Source organism: Bufo bufo, chromosome 2, assembly GCF_905171765.1.
Source record: "Bufo bufo chromosome 2, aBufBuf1.1, whole genome shotgun sequence".
Taxonomy (NCBI): domain Eukaryota; kingdom Metazoa; phylum Chordata; class Amphibia; order Anura; family Bufonidae; genus Bufo; species Bufo bufo.
This window is the reverse complement of record NC_053390.1, coordinates 114,677,302-114,705,100: the sequence shown is the minus strand read 5'-3', so window position 1 is coordinate 114,705,100 and position 27,799 is coordinate 114,677,302.

Sequence of the window (27,799 nt, the reverse complement as noted above, 5' to 3'; positions counted from 1 at the left end):
CTTTTTTAGATGTTGTTTGGCAAACTGTAATCTGGCCTTCCTGTTTTTGAGGCTCACCAATGGTTTACATCTTGTGGTGAACCCTCTGTATTCACTCTGGTGAAGTCTTCTCTTGATTTTTGACTTTGACACACATACACCTACCTCCTGGAGAGTGTTCTTGATCTGGCTAACTGTTGTGAAGGGTGTTTTCTTCAACAGGGAAATAATTCTTCAGTCATCCACCACAGTTGTTTTCCGTGGTCTTCTGGGTCTTTTGGTGTTCCTGAGCTCACCGTTGCATTCCTAATGCACAGGGGCGTCTTATGGGGCGAAAAATACGCTATATACACTCACCTAAAGAATTATTAGGAACACCATACTAATACGGTGTTGGACCCCCTTTTGCCTTCAGAACTGCCTTAATTCTACGTGGCATTGATTCAACAAGGTGCTTATAGCATTCTTTAGAAATGTTGGCCCATATTGATATAGCATAGGATAGCATCTTGCAGTTGATGGAGATTTGAGGGATGCACATCCAGGGCACGAAGCTCCTGTTCCTCCACATCCCAAAGATGATCTATTGGGTTGAGATGTGGTGACTGTGGGGGCCATTTTAGTACAGTGAACTCATTGTCATGTTCAAGAAACCAATTTGAAATGATTCGAGCTTTGTGACATGGTGCATTATCCTGCTGGAAGTAGCCATCAGAGGATGGATACATGTTCTCATTCTGTTTACGCCAAATTCGGACTCTACCATTTAAATGTCTCAACAGAAGTCGAGACTCATCAGACCAGGCAACATTTTTCCAGTCTTCAACAGTCCAATTTTGGTGAGCTCGTGCAAATTGTAGCCTCTTTTTCCTATTTGTAGTGGAGATGAGTGGTACCCGGTGGGGTCTTCTGCTGTTGTAGCCAATCCGCCTCAAGGTTGTGCATGTTGTAGCTTCACAAATGCTTTGCTGCATACCTCGGTTGTAACGAGTGGTTATTTCAGTCAACATTGCTCTTCTATTAGCTTGAATCAGTCGGCCCATTCTCCTCTGACCTCTAGCATCCACAAGGCATTTTTGCCCACAGGACTGCCGCATACTGGATGTTTTTCCCTTTTTACACCATTCTTTGTAAACCCTAGAAATGGTTGTGCGCGAAAATCCCAGTAACTGAGCAGATTGTGAAATACTCAGACCGGCCCGTCTGGCACCAACAACCATGCCAAGCTCAAAATTGCTTAAATTACCTTTCTTTCCCATTCTGACATTCAGTTTGGAGTTCAGGAGATTGTCTTGACCAGGACCACCCCCTAAATGCATTGAAGCAACTGCCATGTGATTGGTTGACTAGATAATTGCATTAATGAGAAATAGAACAGGTGTTCCTAATAATTCTTTAGGTGAGTGTATATCCTGGCACTACAGGAGGAGCATGGAGGAGCATTATGAACTGCCACTACAGAGAGCAATATATTTACACACACTACAGGAGGCATGAAGGAGCATTATAAACTAGCAATATAGTGGGGCATTCTATATACTGGCACTACTGGTGGAGTAATATATATATACTGGCACTACATGGGGGATTATATATATATTGGCACTACAGGAGGGCATGGAGTAACATTATATACTTGCACTATGGAGGGCATTATATACTGGCACTATGGGGGGGCATTATCTACTGGCATTACAGAAGGAGCATTATATATTGGAACTATGGAGGAAACATTATATATTGGCACTACACAGGGCATTATTATACAGGGTGCACTACAGTGGAGTTATAACTGCAGAGGAGCATTAGAACTACAGGGGGGCTGCAGGAGTGGCTTTCTAAATACTGGGGGCACTATGGTTATATTATTACTGCTAGAGGAACTTTAGGGGCATTATTATTATTATTACTGGGCACAATATGTATATGTAAGCATTGCTACTAGTAGCACTATTACTAACGATGGCAGTCTGAGAGCACTATTATTATGAGGGTACTATATGTAGTGAAACTCAAAAACACAAATGCAATAGCACTCTGCAACCAACACTCTGCCCTGCCTCTATGCTGGATGCTGAATGAGGCATTGGTGTACATTTTGGCCTCTGAGTGGTCCCTAACACTAGTTCCTACCTGTTTATGGGCCATGATAGCCACACAAAGTCCAGGGAGCGCAGGCACAGCATGCACGCCAGGCACAGGAACTAGTGTTAGGGACCACTCATAAAGGCGACCTTGACGTGGTGAGTGGCTTATTACGCTTTGGCCAAAATGTACACCAATGCCTCATTCAGCATCCAGCATAGAGGCAGGGCAGAGTGCTGGTTGCAGAGTGCTATTGCATTTGTGTTTTTTAGTTTGTATATGTATTTCGCCATAGCGATGTGCACCTGCATACAGGGTTGTGCTGACTGAATCCCCCACATTTTTTCTTTGTACTATATGTATGGCACTGTTATTTCTGACAGTATAATGTTTGTGGGCATGAGAGAGCACAGTGGGCACAGTATTAAGAGTTGCAGCAGGATGACAGTGACCTGTATAAATACTGGAGGAAAAAGCTTCAGTTTTGTCCCCATTCATTGTCAATGGGGACAAAACTGAGCTGAATGGAACAGAGTGCACCAGAATGCATTCCGTTTCGTTTGGTTGCGTTCCCATGCCAAACAGAAAAACGCTGCAAGCAACGTATTTTGAGTGCATCATGGGATGCGGAGCAAGACGGATCCGGCATGAAACACAATGTAAGTCACTGGTGCCAGATGCGTTTTCTCAGACAAAAGAAAACGGATGCTGCTGGTTGTATTTTCTTAACGGAAGCGTATTTTCTGATCCATGATGGATCCAGAAAAAACGCAGATGTGAAAGTAGCCTAATTAGTAAATACAGAGTCCTGGGTTTGTACAGTAACTGACCTAAGATAACATCTGCATGGAACTTGAATGTTCCCTCTGTGTTTGAGTGTACAGCTCTGCAGAATATGTTGGCACTATATCAATGAATGTAATAATCTTCTTTCCATGTTACAGAGAGAGAGAACCAATTCATGGTTCAGAACTTGCAGTATGCAATTTAAAGATAATTGGAGAAATCTTTTAACTTTGCAGCCCTGGTGTTTTATATTATTGTTTAGGGACCAAATTGGAACAGATCATACAGCAAATCTAGACTTAGACATATTTATGAAAAAAATATAGAATTCAGAAAACTATAAAACAAAACTGATGTTAAATTAAATGCGGCTAGGGCTGCTCAGATCATGCAGGCAGTCAGATAGTGTCCAGGAGTCCCACAGCCCCAGTCTGCCCATAGTCCTTCTGTCAGTCCTGCAGGAAATGCAAATAAAAATAGCCACAGATGTATAGCCACAGATGTAATGTATCTGTATAACACCACCTGCTATTTGTTATTTTTCTTATTTCTTTGGACCCCTAGCTGAGGTGGATGCACATGCTCAGTTCCATCTGCAACGTGTGCCTTCCCCCAGGGCCCTCTATCGCTTCCCAGGTTTGGTAGGAATGCCGAGTGGTGTAGTGCAGCCTAAATGTCTCTTTATGTGTCACGGTGCTCCTACTTGGATACTGCTGGACCCCAGGCTTTGGCTCTGAAGCAATAGAAAGGGGGAATAATTGAGGAATTTGAAAAAGATAGATTGAATCCAGACCTTGTATGTAGTTGAACAGCAGCTTTACCTGAATAAAACGTTCATCAAAACAATCTTCAAGCTTTGTCTTGGTCCCAGCAGGCTTTGGCATAAATTGGCAGGCTTCTCAATAACTCTGCTTGTTTTCTGTCTCTCTGCTGTACTGACAGGCTTGCTTAATAATCTGCTGTACTTCTTTTAGGGTACTTTCACACTAGCGGCAAGGAACTCCAGCAGCCTTTTCCGGCAGGTAAACAGCCTGTCGGATCCGTGCTGCCACTAGTGCACGCGTGCCCCCGGACTACCGCTCCGGCCCCATTTACTATAATGGGGGCGGGCTGGAGTTCGGCGGCAGCACGGCAAACATGCCAATAGGCTGGTGAAATAAAACTACGACATGTGGTAGTTTTATTCCGGTCGCCTCTCGGCATCTTTGCTGTGCTGCTGCCAGAATTCCGGCCCGCCCCTATTATAGTCAATGGTGCAGGAGTGGTAGCCAGGGGGCACGCGTCCACTAGCAGCAGCACGGATCCGATAGGCTGTTCACCCGCTGAAACAGCCTGACGGAGTTCCTTGCCGCTAGTGTGAAACTAGCCTAAGCTGCACTAAATTCTGCTTCTCTTGCTACTGTACTTTAGAACTGTCCTGGTATCTTTGGATGGGGTGCCGTCGGCTGTTATTCCCCTTCTGACACTCAGTAAAAACTCTGTAGGACTCTTCCTCTTGCTGATTTCTCTTATTGTGGCCGAAGAAGTATTCCTCTGGCCCCTATGACTTCCAGGCATCTTTCTTCATGGACAGCAGAGCTTAGGGTGCCCTGGCTGGCGTAGGCACACCTGAGCGTGCCCCTGTTCACACTCCTTGTGTCTCTCGAACTAGAACTAACTGGAAACTTGTGCCCCACCCTACTGGCAGGAAGCAGGACTAGCCCGCTTCTGCCCAAAGGCGGGAGAATAGAATGGTGAGTTCCATTCTCTCTAACCATAGCTCTGCCATTTGGTTTCACCTGCTGGTGAACCAGACACATTACATGAACATAACAGTTGCATAGCAATAATAACATTGCATGTAGAGGACCCGGACAGAAATACACAGGTGACATTCAGGTTAGCCCATTAGAGATAGTAGCAGGGTGCAGGAGTGGTAACACAACTCTGGGGTGTTACACATCCATCAACTGCCTCCTGAGCTGTGATTAGGAGAGAGCTGCAGAAGAAAGGACACGCCCCCTGAACTGCTGCAGAACCGGCTCAACCTCTGAGCTGCCAGCCTGATATACTGTAAATCTAGCTGAGAAATTGGAGCAATGAATGTGGAGATCTCTGGATCCATGTGAGGTACAGGGCTGGTTCTAGCTTTTTTAGAAAGAGATTGTTATGCACTATATGATGTCTGATTTTCATTTTTTTACATTAACCATGGGGGAACCCCTTTAATAGCAAATGTGTTACCTGGCCTACGTGGTAAAGTCCGGAGCCTCTACATAACTTAGGCGGATGAACTGCAAGTGTCTTCGTAAATGTCCCCTGTAGTTTCTAGTACTCTCACCTGGTGCTCCTCTCTTTATTTCACTAGTCACATCTGCGGCAGGGAACTGGTATTTCATAGATTTATAGACCAATGAAATGGCCTTTATACTACAGCTATGCAGCATGTCAGGCTGATTCTTGAGGCTGATCAAAGAGATTATATGTAAATCCATATGAGTTCATAGTTCACAGCAGCAAAAGATATTGTTCATTATCCATTGTTGTATTCCGTAATATTGTGACACCCATCAGAATGTATTCTATATTCCTCTACTGCTGCATAATCACACTGTTTACATACTGCTTAGAAGATTAAGTGCTCAGGTCAGGATTTCTTACATTTCCACTAAAATAAGAAGACGGTTTATCTCCAACTACAGTCATAAGAGTTGTATTAAATGCTCTGTCACACCTCTGCATAAATGTTTATTCTGTGACCGGTTTAGGATGTCAGCAACGCCATGGATTAGGATAATTAAATATTTTTCTGAGAAGAGGATTATTAAATGCATACAGTATTGACAATACGTGTGTATGTGTGTGCAACTAGATGATGAGACGGCATGGAATTATGCATACAGAATATACAGTTTTTTTTAAATGTAAGTTCGGTGACGTATGACTTATACAATATATATAACATGTACAATATTTTAGTCATTTGCCTGTGTGATACCCCCAAAGCATGGCATCTACCGTAGTATCCCGACTAACCACTCTCTCATGACCACAGTCAATAGTTAGCACAGGGGGCTGGGAGAAAATAGGGTAGGGTGGCTCCATTCATAAAGCATGATACATTTATGAAAGATTGCTCCTGGGCTTAGATGGAAGGGCACATGCTTGAACCAGCAATGGAATGTAGATAAGTAGAAAAACTGCTGGTAATGGCATAGAGCTAGGAGTTGTGCTACATTGGCCTTAATTACACATAACTCAGTTGTAAGGAGAAGGTTTTAATCTACACACTGTTCCAAATTTGCCTGGATCGTCTTCTCTAGCATTTGCACACCTATGGCCATTTGGAAGCGTTAGCAGCAGCCCTTACAAGTTAGGGACATAGTCATTGAGCGCAATAGAGTTGCAAAAAGAGCTGGGAAGCTAGAGTGGAGGTGGCAGCCCATCTCCTATGAAGTCATTCAGCAGTAGTGTTGATCATGAATATTCGAATTGCAAATTTTAATCGCGAATATTGGCACTTCGAGAATTCGCGAATATTTAGAATATCGCAAAATATATTCATAATCGCGAATATTAGATTTTTGAAAAAATACCAGTTCATGCGAATTTTTATGCAAATATTTTAGGCGAATTTTATGCGAATCAAGAAAATAATGCCTGGAGATCATGAATTCGCGAATTCTCAAATATATGGCGAATATTCGCCCAAATATTCGCGAAATATTCGCGAATTCGAATATTGCCCCTGCCACTCATCACTATTCAGCAGCACAATCCTCAGATACCAGTGTTCAAGGTAAAGCCTGAAAGCACCGAGGGACCAATACAGACTATGAACCAAAATATGCCGAGACTATGCCTACAGGGACCAGAAACAGAGACACTAGAGAGAAGACTCCCTTATCAGGAATGGAGAGGTAGGAGGTTCAACCTGGGGATTAGACAACTTCTGAAGTGCAACACTCACAGCTACAATTTTGGCAGGTTGCCCTCCAGATTAAAAAACAATATGGGCTATGCTCAGGTTGCTGGGACAGCAACTCTAAAAATGGGGGGAAAGTGTCTGCCAGCGTGTCTAAGTGCTGTATGTCAGCAAGATGGAGGTGGAACCAAAAATCAAGAGACAGTTGGCGGAGGACTCATTTGTGTGTCCTAGTCCTGTCCAAACCACAGACCCCTGTAAAATTAAACCGAGGTAGACCGAGGATTCACTGGAAGAAGCAGAGGCTCCACATTGGCAACTATGCCGGCCTGACGGGCCCCACAACAACAGTCTGGTCAAGAGACTAGGCTCCTACTTCTTGCTGGCTCATGATCTGCCAGAGTTGGAGCTGCAGGAACTTTGATCCGATGACAATTGGGACCACCATCAGGAAGGCCTGGAAAGCCTATATTGCCAGCTCTACCTGGAAGACCTGAAATCCTGCAGCTCTGCACCTGCTACGATCAGAAGCTCTACATGAGGAATGCGACTGCATGTGGGACCCAGCACAATGCATAGAATCTGGGACCAAGGTCGCAACTACTTGTGGGTCCATAACAGGCTGCTGAATCAATTGTAACAGGGCAACAGAGGCATAGAAGTGGAAAGGTCTAGAAAGTCATTGCTACACCAAGCCTGCTCAGACATTACAGGCTGGGGCTGAGTGGGAGGGGAGTTGAAGGCTCCTCAGGAGAGGAGGAAGTAGCATGCTGATTTGGACAGGGGAGCATAAGGCTGCAGACACAGAAGTTACTTGGCGTATATGCAACTCCAGGCTGGGAGCATGGGTTACTAGGCCCAAGGCAGCTGGGGGAAGAACCACAGTATGTGCAGCTGGAAGCACAGCACCCCCCCCCCCCCCCCCCACACACACACACAAACACCCCATACTCTGTTAGCTGCTGGCTCTACACTTGTGGAAAGAAGATGGTAGACTAGGATGGATTGTGAGTGGGGGCAAATGTACTATATGGTCCTCTGACCTCCTGCCATCACTGGAGGAGGGAGTGTACCACCAGGGAGAGAAGGCTCATGGAGCCCTGACAACAGGCGAGAGAGTATCATACACCTTCTGCCTGCACCGTAGAGCAGATTGTAGTAAAAGCACTTTCGTCAGCCGTATCTAGCAGGAAACCGGTGGGAGTCCTGATGAGGCACCAGAGAAAGAAGTTGAAGACTCAGTACCAGCCCCTTATATCAAGTTACTGGAGGAAGGGCGAATCTACCATTTAATCTTAATAAGAAAGGGGGAGGAGGTGGGGCTAACCAGCAGGATACACAAAACCAATAAAGGGATGGTGATTCTCATGCAAAGAGTCCTTTGCTACACAATGGTGTAAATCAAAAAAAGACACAATTCAGTCTTTGTTGTTAATAATAATGTTAATGATAATAATTTGTTCTTTGGGTTTTGTTGTTATAGCGTTAATAGTGTAGTAAACATGATGTTTTACTACTTTTAAAAAATGTAAACTTTTAAAATTTCTTTAAAGAGTTGTCTCACGTTGGCAAATGGCAAAGGCACTTACTAATGTATTTTTTAAAAAAAATGGGATGATGGCATGAGAAACGCAGTGATTCTGCATTGGTTTTTTGGTTTTGTTTTTATAGCATTGACCTGCAGTAAGTGACATAACTTTATTGTTTGAAGATCAGTACAATTATGCCAATATCATATTTATATATATTTTTTTTAATACATACCTATTTGTTTTTCAAATTTTGTACAATTTTTTTTGTGCTGCTGCATTCAAAGACCCCTAGCATTTTTATTTTTCCATCGTTGGAGCTGTGTGCATTGAAGTTTTTATTGGGATCATTTTTGACCACATTCTGTCCTTTTTTTTTTTTTTACTCTATTCACTACGTAGAATTTAAACAGTGATCAACATCTATAAACAAATCAACAAATAAACATGTAAGCAAATAAACCACTGTTTTATTACTTTACTTTTTTTCTATATCACTTTTCCTAACTTTATTTTTCTCACTAAAGAACATGAACATGTTATCCTCTGATCGCTCATATAATACACAGCAATTCACTCTATTCCACTAGATCACATGTATCAATTACTGTAAGGCCTCTTTCACACGAACGATACAGATTAGGTCCGGATGCGTTCAGGGAAACTATTTTGCAAGCAAGTTCAGTCAGTTTTGTCTGCGATTAAGTTCAGTTGTTGAGTTTTTTCCACGCGGGTGCAATGCGTTTTGATGCGTTTTTCACGCACGTGATAAAAAACTGCAGGTTTACAATCATCATCTCTTAGCAACCATCAGTGAAAAACGCAATACATTTGCACCTGCTTGCGGATGCAATGCGTTTTTCACGCAGCCCCATTCACTTCTATGGGGTCAGGGCTACGTGAAAAACGCTGAATATAGAACATGCTGCGAAATTTACGCAACGCAGAAGTGATGCGTCAAAAACAACGCTCATGTACACAGACCCATTGAAATGAATGGGTCAGGATTCAGTGCGGGTGCAATGCGTTCACTTCACGCATTGTACCCGCTCGGAGAACTCGCTCGTGTGAAAGGGGCATAAAACTGACATAATGTCTATTTGGCCATACATGGCAGGCTTTAGGGCCATAGTTAGGCCCATGGCTGTCATAGAAACCCCTCAGCATCCAGTGATCGTAATTGCAATGGGTTGGGGGTGTAGCTGGCCAGCTAGGACCTGTCCTAGGTTGCTAATATAGCTTATATGTTTATACAGCTAGACCTGCCAATAACCTTAATACAATTCCTATGTTTATGTGTTAAAGACAAAAGCAGAGTTATTTACAGTGATTTCATGTTTGGATGTCATTTAGTAGTTATATTTTGTTCTCACAGAAGCAGAAAAAGATAATATGCCTTTAAGAACATTATATAAAAGTAAGGTAAGCTCAATGACACAGCAGACACAACAGAAAGCATATAGCAAAACTGTTGTTGCTAAGCAGGAGTCTTGACCAATCCTAGCCAGTCCCATACTGCCCAGGAGTTTTGACCAATTACAGCCAGCCTCACATACAGCCTGTGTGGGAAATCCCCTAGCTGGAATCATTATTCACCAGAGAGAGGAGCTCAACAGACACCTAGTTCCAGTCAGAGTCCAGTTTTATGGAAGCAGAGAGGCCAAAATAGGTATTTAAAACAGTTATATAATGTTCCTACTGTTAATATAGTGATTAAAACTGTATACTGAACCAGTTATATGTGTGTTTTCTTACAGTTCCACCAATTGCAAACTACAAAGTTCCCAATCCAAATTTAAATTCCATATTGCAATACAAATTGCATACAACCATACCAGATCATACTCAACCAATCTGCAAATAGTTACTGCTAACTGCATACTGCAAATTGCTTAAATAACTTAAAGTGAGAGACAGATACTCAAGAGAGAAATATATCCACCATTTTATGTTGAACAACAAGATTGAACAGTTGAACCACTATCTTATGCATACCGCCATTTTATGATACTTTATTCAACACGTGTTTTGTACATGGGCTATCTGCTGCGGAGGCAGTAGTGTTATATATGAAGAAAAGTTGAAGTTAATAAAGAAGTTATTTCAAGCATTTGGTGTGCTCTTTAAACCTACCGTACTGTTTCCATAGAACTGCGCTGGAGGAATTACAGAGTACTAGACAGTCTGGTTAGACTAAAAGTCAGAGATATCAAAATTCTTATAATGCCACAGCACAAAAGGCCCTTCATAGTGCTGCGCCTGCCACAGTTGAACTATTACCCTCAGAGGGTGAAGTGATAGCGCTCCTCAACTTGCACAGTAAAGAGCGCATTAGAGCAGTGGATCGTCAGCATATACCGGCGCTCAGCAATTGTTCCCTGAGTGACCAAGCAAAGACACCTCAGCGGAGCTAGCATAGAGGCCATAGAACGTGTGCATTAGTCAAACTGCAGCCGACTCTTAAAGTGGCAGAACGGCAAAGGCAAAATAGTCAGAGAAAGAGCGCCAACCCTCCTGCGATCCCTAGAGAGAGAAAGAGACGCATGGTGGGAGGCCAAATTCCAGAGCTAGAGTGCCTGCACCGCTATCCACGGAGAGACCATGTACTGCAGCCAGCTAGTTTCCCGCCACTAGGCCCAAAGCCTGCAGCAGCGTATCCAAGTCAGCACATCGCAATCATCTCAAGTCATCACAGTGCATCGCAAGTCTGCACAGAGCATCTCAAGTCATCGCAGAGCATCGCAAGTCAGCGCAAGCATTGCAAAACATCAAGAAAAGACACATGTCCTTTATGACATTTGTTTCTGCTCTTCAGAATAAGGTCAAAGCTTTCCTTTTATTACTTATCATTGCACATAGGTTTTGGTATAAAGTGACATTTTCGTGTTCAGGAATAAAATACAAAGGACAGTTTGTAATACACAGACTCTATTGCATTTAAAGTGAAAGTCATTTATTGCCTGCATTTATCGCTGTTACATTTAAAATGAACGTTATTTATTTCTGCATTTGTCAGTATTGCATTTAAAGTGAAATGATTTGGATTATTAGTATTGATTGTTATAGCATTTAAAGTAAAATGTCTGAGCCTAGTATTACAATGCCACTGTTAGAGGATACAAAGAAGAGCAAGGGAACCTTTCTGAGGTAGAAGAGTCTGATGCAGCATTAGTCTTGCCTCAAGCAAATATAGCCTAAACAGATGAACTAAGAAATTCATAATGTGCCAGAAAACCGACCCCAAAGATGCTGGAAAATTTGGATCAAGAAGCAGCATTAAAAGAGAAAAAGTTCACCCGAATGTATGATAAGTGGAAATTATACATTAAAGAAATTCGTAAAAAGCTAAAGCAAGAAAGTATGAAAGAAAACTTGAGTGATATAGTAGAGACGGTAGAAGAATCTGAATCAGAGCTTATGGCAGCATATGTCAACCTGCAGTCGTTTACAACACCTTCCCAGGATATTGTAAGGGACATGGACACGTACTGCAGTCACTAAAGATTTAGTAAAGCTAATTAAAATGAAGTTAAAGCAAGAAGTAGAATGAACAAGCTTTTTAAGAGAGACTATGCAAGGTTCTTAGGTGGTACCGCAATCTTAAGTGTGACTTCCTTTGCTAGCAGAAGTGCCACCCACATATCAGAGTAGTCAAATACTTCAGCCAAAAGAAAGTAATTAGCTGAACAACTTGCTGTCAAGAGAGCAGAAATTGAAATGGAAGCTGCCATCGATGTGCAGAGGCAACTAATGGCTGAAAAGGATACACAACGCCATCAGATGGAAGCTGAAAAGCATGCACAACGCAATCAGATGGAATATGAAAAGGAGGCACAGCGCCATCAAATGGAAGCTGAAATGGAAGCACAGCGCCAACAGATGAAAAGTCTGGAAAGGCAGAAAGAAGTTAAGATTATAGAAGCCAGACTCAGAGTACACGAAAAGGATATGAGTCGGAGTAGTCATAGGTTCAAATCTGTACTAAGTGAAACAAACAGACTACTACTTTCCTTCATACGCCCAGGAGAATGGAAGGAAATCTCCAGCACTTAGTGAGGAAATAAGTCATTATCCTTCCATTCCTGCTCAGAAAGACAGAGAGGCCTAGTCCAGTGTTAGGAAAAAGGTGTGTGGATTTACCCTCTATCTCTACCAGAAAAGATAAAGAAAGGGACTCACCTAATTCAGAACTAAGCAAGAAAATAGAACCGGATAATTCTATTCCTAGATGCCACGGCAATGCTCAGGAGAATGTTACAACCATTGTCCCAGCAAGACCACAGAGAACAGTCCTAGCTAGACTTCCAGTTCCGGAACCCACTGTATATTCGGAAGAAGTACTGAAGTTCATAGAGTGGAAGGCAAGCTTTGAAATGATCATTGAGCATCATTGCTTCAGTCCAGTTGACAAGTTATTCTACCTTCAGAGATATGTTGGTGGAGAAGCCAAGGAAGTTCTTGAAGGTAACTTCTATAGAAAAGACGAAGACTACAAGCAAGCTTGGGAAAAATTGAAGGCAAGATATGGTCATCCTTTCTTAGTACAAAGAGCCTTTAGAGAGAAATTTAATAACTGGCTTAAAATAGGTCCTAAAGAATACTTCAGACTCCAAAAGTATGGTGACTTCCTGCAAGCATTCAGCAATGCCATCCCACATGTTCAAGGACTAGAAGTACTGAATGACTATCTAGAAAACCACAGAATGCTAACTAAGCTACCTGAAGAAGTGGCATCTAGATGGAATCGCTGTGTGACTGAACAGTTAGATCTAGGCAAGAAATTCCCAAGTTTTAAAGAGTTCTCTGAGTTCGTCAACATCATCTTACGTCTTAAAATCCTTAGAAGTAAGGTCTGCAAGAGAGATAAGACGTGCAAGAGCCACTAGCTTTGCAACCAACACAGCAGCTAAAGGTCCAGATACCTTAGAGACCAAGTTCAAAGTCACTATTGGGATCAGTAGAGAGACAGAACCGACAAATCTTCAGACTACCTTCAAGCATATTTTCTGTGGAGAGAACCACTCAATACACAAGTGCCAACAATTAACTACCTCCGCACCGCCTAACGCAGGATCGCGTTCCGGAGGTGGCAGCCCTGCGCAGAGTCACGCATATATGCGTCATCTCGCGAGACGCGAGAATTCCTGTGAACGCGCGGACACAGGCGCGCGCATTCACAGGATCGGAAGGTAAGCGAGTGGATCTCCAGCCTGCCAGCGGCGATCGTTCGCTGGCAGGCTGGAGATGTGATTTTTTTCAACCCCTAACAGGTATATTAGACGCTGTTTTGATAACAGCGTCTAATATACCTGCTACCTGGTCCTCTGGTGGTCCCTTTTGTTTGGATCGACCACCAGAGGACACAGGTAGCTCAGTAATAAGTAGCACCAAGCACCACACTACACTGCACCCCCCCGTCACTTATTAACCCCTTATTCACCCCTGATCACCCCATATAGACTCCCTGATCACCCCCCTGTCATTGATCACCCCCCTGTCATTGATCACCCTCCTGTAAGGCTCCATTCAGACGTCCGTATGATTTTTACGGATCCACTGATACATGGATCGGATCCGCAAAACACATACGGACGTCTGAATGGAGCCTTACAGGGGGGTGATCAATGACGGGGGTGATCACCCCATATAGACTCCCTGATCACCCCCCTGTCATTGATCACCCCCCTGTCATTGATCACCCCCCTGTAAGGCTGCATTCAGATGTCCGTATGTTTTTTACGGATCCACGGATACATGGATCGGATCCGCAAAACACATACAGACGTCTGAATGGAGCCTTACAGGGGGGTGATCACCCCATATAGACTCCCTGATCACCCCCCTGTCATTGATCACCCCCTTGTAAGGCTCCATTCAGACGTCCGTATGATTTTTATGGATCCGCGGATACATGGATCGGATCCGCAAAACACATACGGACGTCTGAATGGAGCCTTACAGGGGGGTGATCAATGACAGGGGGTGATCACCCCATATAGACTCCCTGATCACCCCCCTGTCATTGATCACCCCCCTGTCATTGATCACCCCCCTGTAAGGCTGCATTCAGATGTCCGTATGTTTTTTACGGATCCACGGATACATGGATAGGATCTGCAAAACACATACGGACATCTGAATGGAGCCTTATAGGGGGGTAAACAATGACAGGGGGGTGATCACCCCATATAAACTCCCTGATCACCCCCCTGTCATTGATCACCCCCTGTCATTGATCACCCCCCTGTAAGGCTGCATTCAGATGTCCGTATGTTTTTTACGGATCCACGGATACATGAATCGGATACGCAAAACACATACGGACATCTGAATGGAGCCTGGCAGGGGGGTGATCAATGACAGGGGGGTGATCACCCCATATAGACTCCCTGATCACCCCCCTGTCATTGATCACCCCCCTGTCATTGATCACCCCCCTGTCATTGATCATCCCCCTGTAAGGCTGCATTCAGATGTCCGTATGTTTTTTACGGATCCACGGATACATGGATCGGATCCGCAAAACACATACGGACATCTGAATGGAGCCTTATAGGGGGGTGATCAATGACAGGGGGGTGATCACCCCATATAGACTCCCTAATCACCCCCCTGTCATTGATCACCCCCCTGTAAGGCTGCATTCAGATGTCCGTATGTTTTTTACGGATCCACGGATACATGGATAGGATCTGCAAAACACATACGGACATCTGAATGGAGCCTTATAGGGGGGTAAACAATGACAGGGGGGTGATCACCCCATATAAACTCCCTGATCACCCCCCTGTCATTGATCACCCCCTGTCATTGATCACCCCCCTGTAAGGCTACATTCAGATGTCCGTATGTTTTTTACGGATCCACGGATACATGAATCGGATACGCAAAACACATACGGACATCTGAATGGAGCCTGGCAGGGGGGTGATCAATGACAGGGGGGTGATCACCCCATATAGACTCCCTGATCACCCCCCTGTCATTGATCACCCCCCTGTCATTGATCACCCCCCTGTCATTGATCATCCCCCTGTAAGGCTGCATTCAGATGTCCGTATGTTTTTTACGGATCCACGGATACATGGATCGGATACGCAAAACACATACGGACATCTGAATGGAGCCTGGCAGGGGGGTGATCAATGACAGGGGGGTGATCACCCCATATAGACTCCCTGATCACCCCCCTGTCATTGATCACCCCCCTGTCATTGATCACCCCCCTGTAAGGCTCCATTCAGACATTTTTTTTAGCCAAAGTTAGCGGACATTTTTTTTTTTCTTGCAAAGTTTTATATTCCACTAACTTGTGTCAAAAAATAAAATCTCACATGAACTCACCATACCCCTCACGGAATCCAAATGCGTAAAATTTTTTAGACATTTATATTCCAGACTTCTTCTCACGCTTTAGGGCCCCTAGAATGCCAGGGCAGTATAAATACCCCACATGTGACCCCATTTCGGAAAGAAGACACCCCAAGGTATTCGCTGAGAGGCATATTGAGTCCATGAAAGATTGAAATTTTTGTCCCAAGTTAGCGGACAGGGAGACTTTGTGAGAAAAAAAAAATTAATCAATTTCCGCTAACTTGTGCCAAAAAAAAAATAATTCTATGAACTCGCCATGCCCCTCATTGAATACCTTGGGGTGTCTTCTTTCAAAAATGGGGTCACATGTGGGGTATTTATACTGCCCTGGCATTTTAGGGGCCCTAATGCGTGAGAAGAAGTCTGGGATCCAAATGTCTAAAAATGCCCTCATAAAAGGAATGTGGGCCCCTTTGCGCATCTAGGCTGCAAAAAAGTGTCACACATCTGGTATCGCGGTACTCAGGAGAAGTTGGGCAATGTGTTTTGGGGTGTCATTTTACATATACCCATGCTGGGTGAGATAAATATCTTGGTCAAATGCCAACTTTGTATAAAAAATGGGAAAAGTTGTCTTTTGCCGAGATATTTATCTCACCGAGCATGAGTATATGTAAAAAGACACCCTAAAACACATTGTCCAACTTCTCCTGAATACGGCGATACCACATGTGTGACACTTTTTTTTCAGCCTAGGTGGGCAAAGGGGCCCACATTCCAAAGAGCACTTTTCGGATTTCACCGGCCATTTTTTACAGATTTTGATTTCAAACTACTTACCACACATTAGGGCCCCTAGAATGCCAGGGCAGTATAACTACCCCACAAGTGACCCCATTTTGGAAAGAAGACACCCCAAGGTATTCGCTGATGGGCATAGTGAGTTCATAGAAGTTTTTATTTTTTGTCACAAGTTAGTGGAATATGAGACTTTGTAAGAAAAAAAAATAAAAATCATCATTTTCCGCTAACTTGTGACAAAAAATAAAAAGTTCTGTGAACTCACTATGCCCATCAGCAAATACCTTGGGGTCATTTGTGGGGTGTTTGTACTGTCTGGCCATTGTAGAACCTCAGGAAACATGCAGGTGCTCAGAAAGTCAGAGCTGCTTCAAAAAGCGGAAATTCACATTTTTGTACCATAGTTTGTAAACGCTATAACTTTTACCCAAACCATTTTTTTTTTTTTACCCAAACATTTTTTTTTATCAAAGACATGTAGAACAATAAATTCAGAGAAAAATTTATATATGGATGTCGTTTTTTTTGCAAAATTTTACAACTGAAAGTGAAAAATGACATTATTTTGCAAAAAAAAATTAAATTTCGATTAATAACAAAAAAAGTAAAAATGTCAGCAGCAATGAAATACCACCAAATGAAAGCTCTATTAGTGAGAAGAAAAGGAGGTAAAATTCATTTGGGTGGTAAGTTGCATGACCGAGCAAGTAGGGTAGGTCAGAAGTGTAAAAAGTGGCCTGGTCATTAAGGGTGTTTAAGCTAGGCGGGGCTGAAGTGGTTAAAGGAGAAGTCCCCAGATGAAAAAAAAAGGTTTGTACTTGAGAACCAACTGTGTTTTGGTTGTCTAAGAAAAGGCCATGTTACTAAGGACTGTAAGAAAAAGGCCACATGCAGCATTTGCAAAGGACGCCATCCTACACCACTACATGAAGAACGTCCAAATAAAGATAAATCCTCAATACCTAAAGATACTAATGAAGGAAAGAAAGTATCAGTATTCTCTTGCAGAGTGAGGGAAGGAGAAAGCAACGGCACATCAATGGTTGTACCAGTTTGCATTTCAAATCCTAAAAGGAGGAACAAGGAGGTATACGCCTATGCGCAACTGAATGCCCAGAGTGACATCACCTTTATTGATCAAGGAATCTGCAAGAAATTACAAGTGACTACAGAACCAGTGAAGCTCAAACTGACCACAATGACGGGGAGAGACACATTAGTGAACAGTCAAAGGACTGAGAGTTAGAGGACTTCATTCAAACTTTACATTAGATCTACCTCCAGCTTATACAAATGACGATATACCTCTAGATCGAGATCGCATACCTACCTGTGAAAGGGAGCACCTATATGTCATATCTCATTAAATATCCCCGCTGAAGGAGTTTGGTGTTGGACTGTTAATTGGCTACTATTGTCCCGAAGCCTTGGTACCATGAAAGGTAATCACTGAAGGAAAGGGTGAACCCTAAGCTGTTCAAACTAATCTAGGATGGGGTGTTGGAGAAAAACAGCAAATCACAAACTCAAGACAGGTGACAGGATTGTGTCATAGAATATCTGTCCAAGAGTTACCAACTGTAAGTCCAGCAAAAGTAATCAAGATCCTTGAATCCAACTTTGCGGATATAAGTTCTAAAGAAAAGAGTGTATCCCAAGAAGACATAACGTTTGTACACACTCTAGAAGAAAGTATTAAGCAGAATCAACAAGGTTATCTTGAAATGCCCTTACCTTTTAGAGAACGACCTCGTCTGCTAAATAACAGAAATCTTGCCCTAGCAAGATTGAAATGTTTGAAGAAAAGGATGGGAAGAGATACCAAACTCAAGAATGATTATTTTAAATTCATGAAAGGTATCCTCGAAGAAGGACATGCAGAGAATGTTAATAACCAACCTAAAAAATGAGAAGTGTGGTACATCCCACATCAAGGTGTTTACCACTCAAGGAAACTAGATAAGATTAGAGTAGTATTTGATTGCTCAGCAAAGTACGATGGTGTTGCATTGAATGATCATCTACTAAAAGGACTAGATCTTACAAACACTCTGCCTGGAGTACTCTGTAGATTCAGAAAGTATCCCGTAGCGGTCATGTGTGATGTTGAAAAGATGTTCTACCAGTTTCATGTGAAGAATGAAGATAGAGACTTCCTGAGGTTTCTATGGTGGGAGGATGGAGATACAGATACAGAGCCAGCAATATACAGAATGAAAGTACACTTGTTTGGAGTAGCATTGTCTCCAGGTTGCGCCAATTATGGTATGAAGTACCTGGCCAATCATAATGAAAAGGATTGCCTATCAACAGCAAATTTTCAGAAGAAAAACTTTTATGTGGATGATGGTCTCATAAGCTTAGAGTCCACAGAATCTGCAATCAAACTAGTGAAAGAAAGCCAAGAGTTATGAGCAAGAAGAAACCTGTGCCTTCATAAATTCATCTCAAACAACAGAGAAGTACTGGAATCCATCAATGACTCTGAACATGCATCATCAATTAAGAATGTAGATCTCAATTATGATCATCTTCCAGGTTAGAACGTACTTGGATTGGGATGGAATGTATATAATGACAAGTTCTTCTTTAAAGTATCTATTGAAGAGAAAATTGCAACTAGACATACCATTCTTTCCACAGTGGCTTCTATATTTGATCCATTGGGATTCTTGGCCCTAGTTATCCTCAGAGCAAAATAAATACTACAAGAATTATGCAGACAGAAGTTAGGATGGGATGAACCCATACCTGAAAATTTGAGGCCAAGGTGGGAGAGTTGGATAAGAGACTTGCAAAACTTGAGAGAAGTTCGGATACCCAAATGTTTTGTACCTCATGATTTCGGAAAGTACAAGAAAATAGAACTTCATCACTTTTCTAGTTATGGTTATGGTCAGTGCTCCTACATCAGAGTAATAGGAGAAGAAAAGATATACTGTGCCCTGGTTATGGGAAAGGCCAGGGTTGCACCTACCAGTATTCAGACAATACCAAGACTTGAACTGACAGCAGCCATAGCTTCAGCATCAGTAAGCAAGTTTCTGAAGAAAAGAAGAATTGGAATTGAAAATAGATGAAGAATATTTTTGGACAGACTCACAAGTTGTCCGAGGATACATAAACAACGAAGCTCGAAGATTCCATATCTTCGTCGCCAACAGAGTTGAGAAAATTCGGGAAATAACAAATCCAGAACATTGGTATCACATTGACACAATGCATAACCCAGCAGATCATGCTTCAAGAGGCCTGAATGTAGCAGAATTGAAAAATTCAAATTGGTTCACAGGCCCAGAGTTTCTTTGAAAAAGGAAATAAAGCCCAGTAAAGGTTACACAGAATTGTATATGGGCGATTCAGAAGTAAAAGTTGTACAAACATGGAGAACTGCTGCCAAGTGTCAAGATAACATACTTGAAAGACTAGCCAGATATTCAAAATGGACTACGGTCATAAACGTAGTAGCTCAAATTCAACATTTGGCAAAGGGAATCAGAAAGAAGGAATCATTGAATGTAGAAGTAAAAATGAAAGCTGAAGAAAGTCATGACTCATTCAACAGAGATTCTACAGTGAAAAGTTGAGACTTAGTCAAGAACCTAAAAGGATTCCAAACAACCACCCATTGTACAAGCTTAATATTGTTCTGCAGGATGGTATACTGAAGGTGGGAGGGAGACTGGAAAATGCATAGTTACCTAGCAGAGTGAAGCATCCAGCAATTCTACCCAAAAACTCTACCTTCACAAGATTGACTACTGATCACTACCACAACAAATCCTTGCATTAAGGAAGTAGCTTTACCCAAAGCTGTTTGAGAGAAGGTGGTTACCAGATAGTGAAAGGAAGCAAAGTTATAGCAAAGTAGATAAGTAAATGTGTAGTCTGCAGAAAGGCACGTAGACCTACCGAAGTGCAAAGAATAGCAGATTTGTATAAACCCATCACCACCATTTCTTTATAGCGGAATGGATTGTTTTGGCCCATTCATCACCAAATAGAACCGCAAGGAGTACAAGAGATATGGACTAATATTTACATGTCTAAGTTCCAGAGCGATTCACCTGGAAATGTTAGAGGGTATGTCAACTGACACATTCATCAATGCCTTGAGATGTTTCATAGCCATTACAGGTACTGTCAGAGAGCTTAGATCTGACCAAGGATCTAATTTTGTCAGAGCAAAGAATGAATTGAAGAAAGCTCTAAAAGAGATCGATTAAGAAAAAGTAACTGAGTATTTGTTAGAGAAACAGTGTGATTTTCAAATGAATGCTCCACATGCAAGCCATACAGAAGGAGTTTGGGAAAGACAAATCAGAACTGTAAAAAAATTGTTAAGTTCAGTGTTAAAAAAGAATGCCGGAAGAATAGATGATGTTTCACTTAGGACCTTAGGACCCTGTTCTATGAAGTAATGTCTATTGTTAACAGTCGTCCACTTACAGTTGATAACATCAACGATCCAACAAGTTTGGACCCTTTAACTCCCAGCCTTCTACTTCACCTTAAGTCTGATTACATACAGCCACCATCTGGCAAGTTCACCGAAGAGGATTTATATGCCAAAAGGAGATGGCGAAGAGTTCAATATCTATCAGAACAGTTTTGGAATAGATGGAGGAAAGAGACAATCTGATGCTAAGAAGTAAACGGCAAACACCCAGAAGAAATGTCCAAGTTGGTGACATAGTGTTAGTGAAAGAAGAAGATTTACCTAGGAGTCAATGGAAATTGGCCAAAGTTCTAGTTCAAAAGGATGAAGACAAACTTGTAAGAAGAGTGTTGTTGCAAATAGGAGACTCAAAACTTGACAAAAAAGGAAAACGTCTCACTACGCCACTCAAGTTGGAACGTCCTATACAGAAGTTAGTTGTTCTACTTGAGAGTGATAAAAGACACTTGGAAGTTGAGAACCTGTTGGAAAATTCCTCAAATTCATGTTCAAGTCTTACCACTGAGAACATAGAATTATTGGTAATTTTGCTGGGAGTGTAGCTGGTCAGCTAAGACCTGTCCTAGGTTGCTAATATAGCTTATATGTTTATACAGCTAGACCTGCCAATAACCTAATACAATTCCGATGTTTGTGTATTAAAGACAAAAGCAGAGTTATTTACTGTGACTTCATGTTTGGATGTCATATAATAGTTATATTTTGTGTTCACAGAAGCAGAAAAAAATAATAGGCCTTTAAGAACATTATATAAAAGTAAGGTAAGCTCAATGACACAGCAGACACAACAGAAAGCATAGAGTTAAACTGTTGTTGCTAAGCAGGAGTCTTGACCAATCCTAGCCAGCCTCACACTGCCCAGGAGTTTTGGCCAATTACAGCCAGCCTCACACACAGCCTGTGTGGAAAATCCCCTAGCTGGAATCATTATTCACCACAGAGAGGAGCTGAACAGACACCCAGTTCCAGTCAGAGTCCAGTTTTATGGAAGCAGAGAGGCCAAAATAGGTATTTAAAACAGTTATATAATGTTCCTACTGTTAATATAGTGATTAAAACTGTATACTGAACCAGTTATATGTGTGTTTACTTACAGTTCCACCAATTGCAAACTACAAAGTTCACGATTCAAATTCCATATTGCAATCCAAATTGCATACAACCGTACAAGATCATACTAGTATTAGTTAGACCCCAGATATACCTCTCAGAGAGATTATAAAGTGCTTAAATAACTTAAAGTGAGAGTACAGATACTCAAGAGAGAAATATATCCACTATTTTATGTTGAATGACAAGTTTGAACAGTTGAACCACCATCTTATGCATACCGCCATTTTATGATACTTTATTCAACACGTGTTTTGTACATGGACTAGCTGCTGCGGAGGCGGCAGTGCTTTATATGAAGAAAGTTACAGTATATTAAGAAAGTTAATAAAGGAGTTATTTCAAGCATTTGGTGTGCTCTTTAAACCTACTGTTTCCATAGAACGGTGCAAAGGAATTACAGAGTACTAGACAGTCTGGTTAGACTAAAAGTCAGAGATATCAAAATTCTTCTAATGCTACAGCGCAAAAGGCACTTCATAGTGCTGCTACTGCCACAGGGGGAACATAGGGTAAGAGAGCCAGCCCCCTACCTCTCTCTAAATACTACAGCACGGATTATTAACTTATTGCATTTAGCAACATAACAGATAAAATGCTTTTTTGTTGCCTTATTCTGACACATGTAACTTTTATGGTAAGTGGGAAATTTTTTTTTTTTCTTTCTTTTAGCATTTTTTTATATCATGCCCCTAGTAGATTTTAACCAAGTATTGCAGTATATAGTGATTTTGCAGACAATCTATTACACCTTATAAGAGAGGCAGTAAGATGACACAGGCCTAGAATGCCTTCAATAGGCCCCCTGCTATCATGACAACCTTTGGGGTGGGAGCAATTGGGAGGCAGAGGGTTTTAATCAGGGACGGATTGGCCATAGACCTTACAGGGAAATTTCCCAGTGGGCCGTTGCCCATGGGACCACCCAAGCCCTCTTCTCTGCTGCTGGCCAGGTACATAATGAGCTCTCAGCAGTAATTAACCCTGTGAGAATCAGAAACTCATGTACCCCACCAGTGACCGCACATGCACTCTGAATTCAACTGCTGTGGCTCACATCTCACCTCCTAAACCCCCTGCTCCATATCTTAATCAGAGACAACTGGAGGAGGACAGAAAATGGCATCTAATGATGGTCATAACATAATGTCAGGAAAGGGAATTTTCATTATTTTCATTATGCAGTTCCATAAGAAATAAAAAAAACTGAGCATAATAAATTAAAGTGCTTTAGTATTGTCTTGGTTATCCCAGGGTGAGTTCAATCAATAGGCCCCATAACTGGTTGATGTTGACCCTCCGGAGAAGAAATAAGTGTTGCAGTAGCCAGGGCCATTAGAGCAACAACTTGTCTGGGCCACCTTTTGGAATAAAATTGTTTTCAATTTGAGCAAAAACTGATTCAGTGTGAACTACCGTAACCGTCCTGACTAAGCCGCTGAGGTGAAATGTGCGTCGAGGTCCTGCGCTTAGGGCTACTATATCTATCTGGGCTTGGTCATGTCTTCAGCTACGTCCCAGGACAGATGTGTCTATTAGGACACTATTATATACACTGTCATATACAGCATCCATATTAGGTCTATGTTTTTGATTAGGTCGCATATTTACCATCGTGTGTTGTGTTAAGATTAGGCTGTGGATATACTGCTACCACGCACTATATATACATGTTGTCTATGGTTACCAAGGACGTAGGCTGTGGATCTCACTAACATCCTGGAAATATTCCTTGATATAATTGTATTATATTATACAATCCCTCATTGGGGTGGCTATATATTATATATAATCTCTATGGCATACCGTATGTATATTGGGTGTTTGTGAGACACAGCATTTGACCTGGTACCCGGTTAGTGCTTATTAGCCTTGTGAGGATACATGACAGTCTAGTGGAATAATGCCCTTCTCTTTTCTGTATACTTTTTTCCATCTTGCCCTTTTTCTCTATATTTTTTTATATATAATAAAGTTGATATGAATTTGGATATACCATCTCCACTGGCTTTTTTGTTATGAACTACCGTAACCCCAAAACTGGCCATACATAATAAGACATTTTCTGGTTCTATAGATAAACAATACGTAACAAGGTGCATCAAGAAAAACAACTCAATATGGTTCAGTCCAGTAATTGCAGATTAAATAAATAGCAATACTGCAGGTCACATTGTATTATCACTTTCTAATGTGCGGTTAAGGATAAGCTGTGTTACCTCTGTTTTGTAATTTCTGGCTGGAACATTGAGAGTTAACCCATGGCCTTTTTGCCATCACTAGTTAGAGGCGTGCCACCACTAGGCAGGGGCGGGCCCAACCCTTTGGACTTGGCTTCTTTTGGTGAGTTACTTGAAGTGTGAACCTGAAGATGTGAGCAATAGGAGCAGCCTGCAGGAGACTAAATCCTGTGTGGAATTCCAGACAAGAGTTGGGGGCCTAAGAAAAACTTCAGGGATTTCTTCCAGAGTGAGTGCAGCTGATTTATATGCAAAAAGTTAAAAAGCCACACTTGCTGGTGTGTGGAAGACGCCTGTGGATGGAAGACTGTCTGTGGTAGCCAAACACACATTTTTGGCCTATAGACTTTAGGCTAGGTGAAAAGCCCTCAGGTCTCTAGTCATATGAGAGAGACAGATTATAAATGTGTTAAGGGACTACACCCCGCAGTGTAGAACCCCTTTTTTGGAAGAAAATGACACCAGCAGGCTGGATTAGAGTGAAGCATAGCAATATATAAACTGCACATCTGGAAGTGGCACCTGGAATGAATTCTCCTTGTTCAGCCAGGAATTTATTAAGACTGTTAAAGAAACTGTGCCTACACTTACTAGATAATGTATGTAGAAAAATGTATGTGTCCTGGATCCCTGCCCTGCATCCCATAACGGACTCAACACCAAGGGCAGGCTATCTTTCATTGGGCTGGAGACCTTCCCTAAGGTGTGCCACAAGGTATCTAGGTGTGCCCCTTCTCACTGCACAGCCCCAGGGGAGAGTGGAAGTAGGACCATCACCACTGTGGGTAATCCTCATCGTCTGCTACTGCTACCACTCCTGTTGCCCCATGCCCCTCCACCATGCACTTTCTTGCTCTGGGCCTGTTTCACATAGACCTCTGAGGAGGACTGAAGTGGTGGCGCCGGAAGCGGAGGAGGATGAAATTGATGAGGATAGCTAGTTCTTTAATTATTATAACTTATTTCCTGCCTTTAGGGAGCAGTACGATGCACTGCAAAAAGCACCTCATGCATATGGGAATCCAATGTGCCTAGGCCCATTTTGCGATATACAAAGGCGGAAATTTATCTAGACTGGTGCTTTATAAGCCAGTCTTGATCTTGTTTGCACTGGCGTAAGATACACCAAATTTATTTAGTGGTGCACACCACTTAAAAATATTGGCACATCTTAGGTGGCCCTTGATCCAGAAACTGAAATCTATCCTAGCTAGAAGATAAGCGAAGGTAGAAAATCGTCCCAAAGTCCTTGTGTATGAACTCTAAGCAAGACAGAAATTATCTTTTGTTGCCAAAGAAAAATAAATAAAACTTAGCTGAAATATTGCCAAATAAAAGAGAAAAAAAAAACCATGAGAACGTCTTTGTGATTTGGTGTCATTTTCTATAGAAAATTAACACTTTTATGGATTAGCACCACTCCCTACAGCATGTCTAGTATGTTCGGTGTTGACATATGTTCTCTTTGAACTGTCCTCGTCTTTCCTTGTGTGATTTTTACACTATTCATTTTGCATTTGTATTAACTGCTGCCTTCTCTAAAAACTTCCTGACATTTGTTTTGATAAAAGAAAACCCGTCTGTATGAGTCTACATTAATAATAAGCAGTATACAATTCCCATGCAATTATAGGCTTGGCACACAGCACTGAGAAATTGGCTGACACTGATAAATATTATATGTAAAAATTGCATAGCCTGGAGTTATTCAGAACTCTGTTGTTTATTATGCATTCAACGAGAAACGCCTAATGAAAAAAGATTCAATTTGTCAGCTCTACAAGTGAGTTGGTGTCAGGACAGTTGTTCTTGCTGATTCTGAGTAATATTTCTGTAATACGGGATTGTGTAGATCTATTTCAGTAACCTTTTTATTCTTCTCAGAGAAACAGAGTACAATTGCTTTCCATCAGTGTGTGGGCGTGATGTTTATAAGGTTTCAGATGACTTGCTAAAACTGAAAACTGGAAAGCAGCAATGCAGGAAAGGGAAAATAATATATGTTGTTTAGAAGACGCAATGTAAGCTGGTGGGTTTCATGCAATTCACATACACAAATAAAAATAGACATAATTTATACAAATATCTGGCAAAAATCTCTCTATTGTATACATTTGATATCATTTTATCTTATGATGTTTTCAGTTTTATAACATTATATGGAGTTTGTGAGGCTCCTTTTTAATTCACAAAAGCAAAGATTTGTTGGATTGATTATATCCATACTTTCAAACAGATAATTGATTTCTTTATCATTTACTAACAAGGCCTTAAAGTGGTTGTCTGGGGATATATCATTTCTAACAATCATACTTATCTGCTTCTGTCCTCCATCTTCCGGTCTGGGGTTTGTTTTTTCCTCCCTGGTATTGGCATGATCACCTGATTCTCTTCAGCCAACCTCTGATGTGTCTCTTGTGTATGCTCCGTTAACAGTGGGAGCTTTAGTTAGCTAGTGGAGTCGTAGTTGAGCAGATCTACACACAAGACCTACATGTGCAAGCTCCTGCAGACTAGGTCCAAGTCCAGAGAACCTTCTCTCTGAGATTTTAGTTGCCAGAGATGATACTTTATCATCTGAGTGCCCCTGAAAGAAAGTGACCAGCCATCTTAGAAAGTCCAGAACCATCAAGGCCATGCAAGATAACGTCTGCTTGTTTATGGCAAGCACTTTTTAGCCGGACTGGCCATCCAGATCTAGACCTGCACCCCGCAGCTCGGGAATTGCAGAAAGAGTTAACAAAAACAGAATAGCATAATGGAACATTCAGCAAATAGAATGGTTATTTGGAGAGACTACAACGTGTCCTTAGAAAGAGAGTCAAGGAGAACTACTAGTATCATCATTGTTGCTGCCCATACACAACTATTGGGAGAAGACTATGCTGTGATTTACTTTGGAACTGTGCCTTTTGCTGTTATGTGGACAACTACTCCCATTGTCGATTTAGTAAAGAAAGACTTTATTTATTGCAATCAACAGACTGATTATTGAATCCATTATCTGTCCGCTGGCCCCTCCTGCCTTGCACCCTGACAACTATCATCTAGGGCAGTGTGCCTCAACTTTAGTCATCTTTAACCTATTAAGCATGTTATATAATTTGTGTCAATGCATCAGGACTTATCAAAGGTATTCACTCTGTGGGATATTCTCAAATCATGATCGACAGGTGGGCCCTGAGGACTGAAGTTGAGGAACACAGATCTAGGGCACCCCAACTATCACTAGGCAGGAGCCCCAGAAGGTCAGGGAGTGCCCGAGGGAAGAAAGGGTGCACCCTCCATCTACCGTGCATGGCCCAGGGATAGCCAGGGTGAAGATTGCCATAATAAACGGTGAATACTACTACCACCATCATAGTCACTACTCCTCCCATCCTCGCCTCCACTCCGGGTCGCTGCTCATAGTGTTTATTGAGCATTATGCACTGAACAGGGGAGAAGGCAGAATCGGTAATAATGGTGTTCTGGATTAAAGTCCAGCACCAAGCAGTGTACATGTACAGCTCTTGGACATTATATAGTCAAAGGAATTGTTTATTTTGGACAATTCCTTTTTGTTAGAAAGGTTAACTGACAATACATTGTT